Source organism: Lutra lutra, chromosome 3, assembly GCF_902655055.1.
Source record: "Lutra lutra chromosome 3, mLutLut1.2, whole genome shotgun sequence".
Classification (NCBI taxonomy): Eukaryota; Metazoa; Chordata; class Mammalia; order Carnivora; family Mustelidae; genus Lutra; species Lutra lutra.
Window position 1 is genome coordinate 124,758,310 of NC_062280.1, and position 8,347 is coordinate 124,766,656.

The window sequence follows — 8,347 nt, forward strand, 5'->3', positions numbered from 1 at the left end:
CCCCCCAGACTGCATTTTAAGTAGCTGAGATACTCCTGTTTAACAAAATAAGTCAGATATTTGTTGGTGGAGGAAGCCCCCAGACCAAAAAAGCAGAAAAGCCTGAGGAGACCAGAGAAGACAGTTTTCCATTTAGCATCAGAAAAATAGCAGCAGTACCAAATTTCACCAAGAGTTAGCTGGCGCTGACAGTAATGGAAGACAGCGACTGCATCCTGGGTAATGAATTCTCAACACATTAAAACAGAGAATATTATTTCAAAATGTAGGATTTTTTTCTCAAAATGTAGGATTTTCAAAAACAAGAAAGCATTTGAATAGACAAAGCATAAGAAAAGGATAAAATAAAATTTATGAAAACCCTGGTTGTTTGTGGTAAAGGACACAAGTGATTTTTCCCCCCCATCCTTCCTAATTGTCATTTTTCCTCCATCTTTTACACGGAAGAAATATTTTTTACTAGTAAATGAAATTACAAAATAAAGATGATTTCAGAAAAATGATGTAGAATTTTTTTAAAAACTTTAAAAACACTTTCCAGGAAAAGGAAAAGGAGTAGAAAAATACTGTAACTATATTTTTCTTTAAGTTCTGCACCATTATTTAAATTTTAATAAAGTTTTAAATTTTCTTTCTTTTTTTTTTTTTTTTTAGATTTATTTATTTGACAGAGAGATCACAAGTAGACATAGAGGCAGGCGGAGAGAGAGGGGGAAGCAGGCTCCCTGCTGAGCAGAGAGCCTGATGTGGGGCTCGATCCCAGGACCCTGAGATCATGACCTGTGCTGAAGGCAGAGGCTTTAACCCACTGAGCCACCCAGGCGCCCCACTTTTAAATTTTCTTGACAGTAATTAAGCTCCAATACTAGCTAAATTTTAGCTTTATGGCAGCAAAGGTAAACATATACATATTTCTTCAAAATCAGCTTTTCATAGATAAAATATAAATGTAATGTTAAGAAAAAAGCCATGAGATCACTAAATTTGAATTGTAAATACCAACTTAAATTCTAATAATTAAAAAGCTTTTTTAAGAAAAGGTTTATTTATTTGAGAGAGAGAGAGAGAGCAAGTGCACAGGAACACAAGCAGGGAGAAGCCGACTCCCCTCTGAGCAGAAAGCCCAAAGCAGGGTGCCTGGGTGGCTCAGTTGGTTAAACGACTGCCTTCAGCTCAGGTCATGATCCTGGAATCCCAGGATTGAGTCCGGCATTGGGCTCCCAGCTCCATGGGGAGTCTGCGTCTCCCTCTGATCTTCTCCTCGCTCATGCTCTCTCTCACTGTCTCTCTCTCTCTCTCTCAAACAAATAAATAAAGTCTTTTAAGGAAAAAAAAAAAAAAAAAACCAAAGCAGCACTTGATCCCATGACCCTGGGATCATGACCTGAGCCAAAGGCACACACTACACCAACTGAGTCACCCAGGCACTTCTAAAAAGCTTTTTATTCGGGAATGTTTCAAAGATGTTCAGGCAGAACAGTATAATAAAGCCCCAAGCACCCAGCACGCAGCTTCTTAATAGCATGTAGCCAAACCAGCCTCCTCTCTGCCTCATCTACTCTCCTACAACCCCAGCGGCCCATGAACTATTCCAAGGTCAATCCTATCTCACCAGCATATACCTCAGTAAGTCATCTCCAAGAGGTGCGGCTTCTTTTGTCTTTTAATGACCATAATGACATTACCCCAACTAATAATCATTCCTTTATATTACCAAATATCCAGTTTTCTGGCTTCCCCCACACATTGTAATTTCATTTGTTTATGTTTCATTCACGGGTTGGGAGCATGGACAGACTCCTGCTGGTGCAAATGTGTGGTAATCTCAACACTAAAGAACAATGGCAGAAAGTTGTTTCAACACATGGAATATGCAAAAATCTACAAAAAAGAAAGATCATTTGCCAGAACCGCCGTGACTATTATCTGGATTCCTTACCGTGAAAATTGGTAAAGAGAAAGGACTAACCATTCACCCTACCTTTTTAGGAAGAACTGTCATCAGCAATCATCCCCAGTTGGTAAAGAAAAGCTCTTCGTTAGAGGAGAATGCCAGCTAATAAATGGAGAAGACAAGCCATTTAGAAATCACCATTTTTCCACCTTCAATCAAATCACAGGTCCAGGCAAGGGTGGATACAAAAACCATTAGATACAAAGCTAATAAGGAAACAAGGTATTTATTATAATGGTGCCCAAGGGTGACTCAAAGGTTACCTGCAAACTGAAATGGGAAAAACACACTTTGGCTGTCACCCTCCTTCACCTAAGGTCAGACTCGGCATTCCAGCAATGGGACAAACCGACATCCTAGCGCACACTTCCTCCTGCTGCATGGCATGGGGGCGACACCTTCTGTGAAACAGTCCTGCCAAAAAAGCTTTAACCAGAACCTGGTCTGGCCTCTAGATGGTTTCTAGTTTCCAGGGAATACAAGAGCCAGACTTGGGAACAAATCAGACACCACCGCAAGGAAACAATTTGACAAATGCAGACTGTGGCTTGTATCCAAAAAAAAAAAAGTCAATGTAAAAGGGAATGAAAAAAGAAGGGGGCTATTCTTGAATAAAAAGAGGAGACATAATTGTAAAATGCAATGTGTTTGGAAAAAAAACAACTACAAAGAGATGTTGAGATATAGGGGACAAGCTGAAAAGTAAGGAGATTGCTGATGGACCGGTGCGATCCGAGAAGTATTGTGACTGTCTCAGGTGGGAAAATGCCATTCTCGGGAGGGGACTCTGAAGTATTCAGGGTAGAGGACCATGACATCTGCCACTTGCTTGGACAGGGTTCGGCAGAAAATACATGTGCAGCATGGCAACATTTGCTGAATCTATGTTACGGTTATGAGGATGTTTGGTTATTAAGTCTTAAAACTGTCCTATAGGTTTAATTTTGTTCATAATTAAAAGGTTAAAAAGAGAAGCAGCTGCCCGAAGAAAGGAAACAGTTCACTAATCGTGCCAATGGGACTGTTTCAATCCATATAAGTTATATACATCACTATAATTTAATAAATTGGCATTCTGGCTTTATATAATCTTCAAAAAAATGTTCTCTTCATTAGTTTCAAGGCCTTATCTAGATGAATTCTATGTCTACGGAACTTAACAGATTACAAAGTCTGAATTGTTTGGTAATGCAGATCACCTTTATTCTCCATCTAGTTTTCATCAGTCTAAAAGTATCTCCCCATCATAAATGAAGATGGTTTCATGTCCAAGTAGAACTTGTGCAATGTTTGGCTAACTCGTGGTTCAAAGGGAACCTATTTTGGAGCAGTGGTTCTCAGAAACTGGAGGCCTACCAGCATCATCTGGGAACGCTTTTTCAAAACACAAGATGTTTCCTTGTTCCTCTATTGTTAAGAACCACTGGGTGAAGACCCCCTCAAAAAAGAAGACATAAGAAAATAAATGATGCAACATTGTAACATTAGGGGCTCCAGTGGTTTAAACTAGGCTGTCTGGGGAGTATAAGAGCAAAGGTTAAGAAAAGGTTAAGAAAGCTTTCCAGGTGGATGCAAAACAGAAAGCCTTGCTCTTTATGAAATTTCTGCAATTAAATGTGTTTGACAACTCTGTCAAACAAATGGTATGCTGACCGAGCCAGCAGTCTAAACTGCAGTAAGTTCTCATGTTCTTATGACAATATAGGTGCCTTTAGTCACTCACTGCCACAGCTATCCCTTCAGAGACATCCAGAACTATTTGAAAAGCCAATGATCTTAAAGTCATTTACTTAAAATACGTAATTGTGTAGTGAGACAGCCATATCTGGTTTCACAGGAACCTGGATCTGATCGAGATCATCCCAGGCTGCAGCTCTCTGCATCCACTGGGAGTTTGAAATTCCGCAGCTGACTCCACATTGTGGGGAGAAAATATAATATTTTTTGTTGTTGTTCCTTAGTTGCATGAGATTGGTTAGGTGTGTGGAAAACTCCATATCCTCAAGCACTGGAGGATAAACAGACAAGTGCCCTCAGAGCCCCCTCACTCTTCTGTCTAAGCAGTCCCACTAATTTCAGTCCTCACTCCCCTGCTTGGACCTCTTCAACACCACCCCTAACGTGCCTGGGACCATGTAAGAAAAATGACAATGGCATTATTCCAAATGCGCACAACACAGAGTAATTTTAATGTTTGACCCACATATTCCATAAGAAATTGAAAGGATTTTAAATAATAAGCCATAAAGTGGGAAATTATGAAATAAATATATGGCTACTTCCATACACAGTATTTCGGGAGAGCTTGGGGCTGTTCTTTATAGCTTCACACTAAGTGTGCAGATGTTTAAAATGACTAATATTCTTTGAGGACTATTTCCCCCAACTTTTACCATGAAAATGTTTAAATATACAGAAATGAATACCCCAATACCCATTCATCTAGATTCTACATGTCGCTATCTTTGTTTTATTTATTTATTCCTCTTTCTATCCATTTATGTTTTGATGCATTTCAAAGTAAAGTTGCAGACACTGACATCTTCAAATGCTTCATCCTCAAATACTTCAGTATGCATCCCACCAACTAGGGTTCAGTATTTGGATTCTTTCCATTTTTTTTTAAAGATTTTATTTATTTATTTGACAGACGGAGATTACAAGTAGGCAGAGAGGCAGGCAGAGAGAGAGGAGGAAGCAGGCTCTCCGTGGAGCAGAGAGCCCGACGCGCGGCTCAATCCCAGGACCCCGGGATCATGACCAGAGCTGAAGACAGAGGCTTTAACCCACTGAGCCACCCACGCGCCCCTGGATTCTTTCCATTTTGAAGCAAAATTTACATATAATGAAATGTACAGGGGCGCCCAGGTGGCTCAGTGGGTTAAGCATGTGCCTTCAGTTCAGGTCGTGATCTCAGGGTCCTGGAATGGAGCCCTGCGTCAGGTTTCCCACCCAGCAGGGAGCCTACTTCTCCCTCTCCTGATGCCCCTCTCCCTGGCTCATGTTCTGTCTCTTGCTTTTTCCCTCAAATAAATAAAATCTAAAAAAAAAAAAAAAAAGTTTGAATCTTAAATATACCTTTTAATTACTTTTGACAAATAACCACAACTCCTCTCAACATACAGAATATTACCATCACCCAGAAAGTTACCTCATGTCTCTTCTAAGTTAGTCTCCAACCCCACCCAGAGGCAACAACTGTTTGATATTTTTCCATCATAGTCTGTTCTCAGATTTCATACAAATGTAATCAAGCCTATGTACTCTTTGTTGTAAGGCACGTCAGCACATTTTTGAGATTCACTGGTGTTGTTGGAGGTGTCACTCGTTTGTTCCTTTCTATTTCTCAGAATTGTCCCAGTGTACGGATATACTACAAATTTAAAATCCAGTTTTCTATTGATGAACATTTAGAATGTTCCTAGTTTGGGGCTGTTATGAATAAAGTTGCTATGAGCATTTTTGGTTTGGGGGGTGTGTGTGTGTGTGGGTGTGTGTTTTGCTATGAGCATTTTTGTACAAGAAAAAAAAAGTAATCAAATGATTACTGCTCCAAAAGATAGCTGTATTCCCCTTATGATACATTATTTTGCATTACCAAGTACTTCTTCAGGAGGTATGGATAATGTATTGTAATGAAACTTCTTGGAATATGATTTAAATATGTGGTTATGAGGGAGTCCTGTCCTGTAAGAAATTAAATTGTTTGCACGCTCACCACTCTTCTTTCCTCTATAGCTGATATTCACAAGTTCATACTTACTAATATTTGTTATTTCCAGGGAGGTTGGATCAAAGCTACATAGATTCTAGAGGACTAAATACTTGTGAAATTAATTTTGCCAGTTCCTATGACTTTAAGATCCTTCCTCACACCTTTCAAAAGAGTTTCACAAAATCCTTGCTTCTGCCTGCAGACCTGCCAACAGGCCATGTGTTCTGTTCCAGTGGGCTCTGCAGCCTTAATACCAGAGGACTGAACCATGGTCACTGAGCCTTCATGGTGCTCTCCCTTGGCTCCGGTTTTGCTCTTCCATAAGGAGTACAAAGTACTATCCCTACTCAGGTTAGCTTTTTAAGAGCAATAACACCGATTTACAACACTGAAAGAAGCCGACATATATCTTTGGTCAATTACTTAACTGTATTTTTTTACCTATAAAATATTTAACTTACTTTATATTTTACTTATCTTCTTGAAATAGCTTAATGACCATCCATGAAATGTTTTTTAAAAAGCTTTTAAATCCAGAGCTACAGACTCAATATTAACGTTGGACTTATTCCTGCACATGTATCTTCTACCTGGTCCTTTGCTCTTCCAGAACTTCCTATCTCGGTGCCCAGCATCACAGTCCATCCTCCAAAAGAGTAACCCTCTTTTCCATCTCTGCTCTCCCTCACTCTCCTAGCTAATCCAACACCAAGTCTCATAAATTTTCTTCCTAATTCCACTCAAATCCAACCACTTCTCCCCACGCCCAATGCCACCTCCTGATTCCCACCAGTATCCTAACTAGGATTTACACACTTGGAATGGCAATCCGTTATCCCTGCGCGGCTGTCACCACACATCCCCACCCTCCCCACCATAAAACTGCCTCATATTTTAGGCTAACATCTTTCATGAAGCCTAAAGGCTCGTGCCACCTCTCCAGCCTCGTTCTATACAAAACTTTCTACTTGCCTAAACCACACTGGCCGTCCAGATTCTTGAAATGCTCTTCCCTTAAGTTTAGGAAGCTCTGGATAGTTGCTTAGTGCTCCCTTTCTCCAGGCATTCTTCTGATTACCTTCCAAACTAAGCGATCAGCCCCTACATCCCTTGCCCCCTCATCTGTTTGTTGAGCTCAGCATTAATGCCCAACATAAAATGCTCGCGTAGTATAGCTTATCTTTCCCTTTTAGTACTAATCACAATCACAAGCTGGTGATTATCTGATTGCTGTTTCTCTCCTTCAATAGACGGTAAGTTCTCTGAAGCTGGGAACGAATCTGATTTATCCTTTACTGTCCCGTCCCTGGCATACTAAGCGGTCGCTGACTTTGCAAACGCCCCTCCACTCTACCTTCTTAGACTGCGAGTTTTCTGTAGGAAAGTTTATTTACTTCGTTCATGAGTCTTATGCCATAGAGCCTATTAAACTGTGAGTAGGGAAAAAAGAAATCCCTCAACCACTTAGCAACCCTCCCAGCTACTCCCCTCCCCGCAGTCGGACTGTCACGTGTGTCAGCCGCGGCCACGCCCACACCGGGAAGTGGTCCCCCGGCGCCCTCCGGCTGGAGAGGGACGTGGGGACGTAGGGCCGGCGTGCGTGCACGCGTGCCCGTACGTACGCCGCGATGGCGGGGCGAAACCTTCAGAGGCCGAAGGGCCGGCGTCGGGTCTAGGTCCTGCGGTTCCCGGATGCAGGGTCAGTATTCTGTACCCAAAGACGGCTCTAGAGACCGGCCGAATCCCCCACCCCGCGGCAGGGTCTGCGGCGTCTCTCCGCGCTCCGTCCGGCGGCAGCGGGGGCACTGACCTTCCAGGGACACAACTGAGCGCGAAGCCGCTTCCTCCGCAGGACTGTGCCTAAGCCCACGTCCTCCCGCACAGTCCCCCCTCGCACGGCGCCCCTCGCCTTTGGCTTTACCTATGCCGGGCCGGCGACTGTAAGGTCTGGCGGAAGAAGCCAGGGAACGGCCCCCGCGGGGAGCCCCCTTCGCCCTCCGTAGTGGGCGGGGCTTCGGCTCACGTCTTCTAAAGGAAAGGTGACGCAGGGAGGAGCGCCGTCCGGCTGAAAGGCGGAAGTCCTCCGCGGAAGTGTGGAGGGCGGAGGGCGGTTCTTGCAGGCGTTCTCTTTTATTAATTTAATGTTGTGTAAAATACTTCATAAATGTTCTTATGGCTCCTGTGGTTTAAGAAGCATTGCCCCCGGTTTACCGGTGAGCAGACAGACTCGGGAAGTGAAAGACTGCCCTCGGTTTCCTAGCGCGGGGCCACCTGAGAAGATCTGAAGTGGGTTTAGGAGTGTAAGGTTCAAGAACTGTTGTGACTGGGAGAGCTTCGAACAGCCGTCAGTTTCACGAAGGCGCAAACGGGCCGGTGGTGGTGAAGTGGTTTGTCAGGAGTCAGGGCAGTTGCTAACCTCGGTGCTCCTGGCTGTCACCTGCCCGTGCGGGGGCACACCCCTGTTGCGAGGCTGCTGTGCCCTCCGTCGCACTACTGATGTCAGTGACCTGACCTGTCACCTCGTCTTCAGTGGGACGACCCAGTGGGAATCTGCAGTCATGACGTAGTGAAGCTACCTAATGAAAGAATTTACTATATGGGAGGAAACGGCATCTACGGATATAGTGCGGCTGAACACATAGCTTTATTCTCCTTAAATGACCCCGTGAATCAGTTTT

The 8,347-nt window shown here is 43.3% G+C and overlaps 1 protein-coding gene and 1 pseudogene across 3 annotated transcripts in view; both read right to left on the bottom strand.

Annotated features, from left to right (window-relative positions):
• The window catches only part of MTIF3 (mitochondrial translational initiation factor 3), a 14,699-nt gene extending 6,970 nt beyond the window's left edge, over nucleotides 1-7,729 (bottom strand). Inside the window, exon 1 of one of the 3 annotated variants that reach the window (XM_047722996.1) lies at nucleotides 7,591-7,729. The gene's annotated coding sequence lies outside the window, so the exon portion shown is untranslated. Of the gene's footprint in view, nucleotides 1-1,981; nucleotides 1,998-7,479 lie in introns of those variants that run through there. The other 2 variants (XM_047722994.1, XM_047722995.1) reach the window with 2 other exon arrangements.
• The window catches only part of LOC125096227 (ral guanine nucleotide dissociation stimulator-like), a 254,921-nt pseudogene that overhangs the window by 143,398 nt on the left and 103,176 nt on the right, over nucleotides 1-8,347 (bottom strand).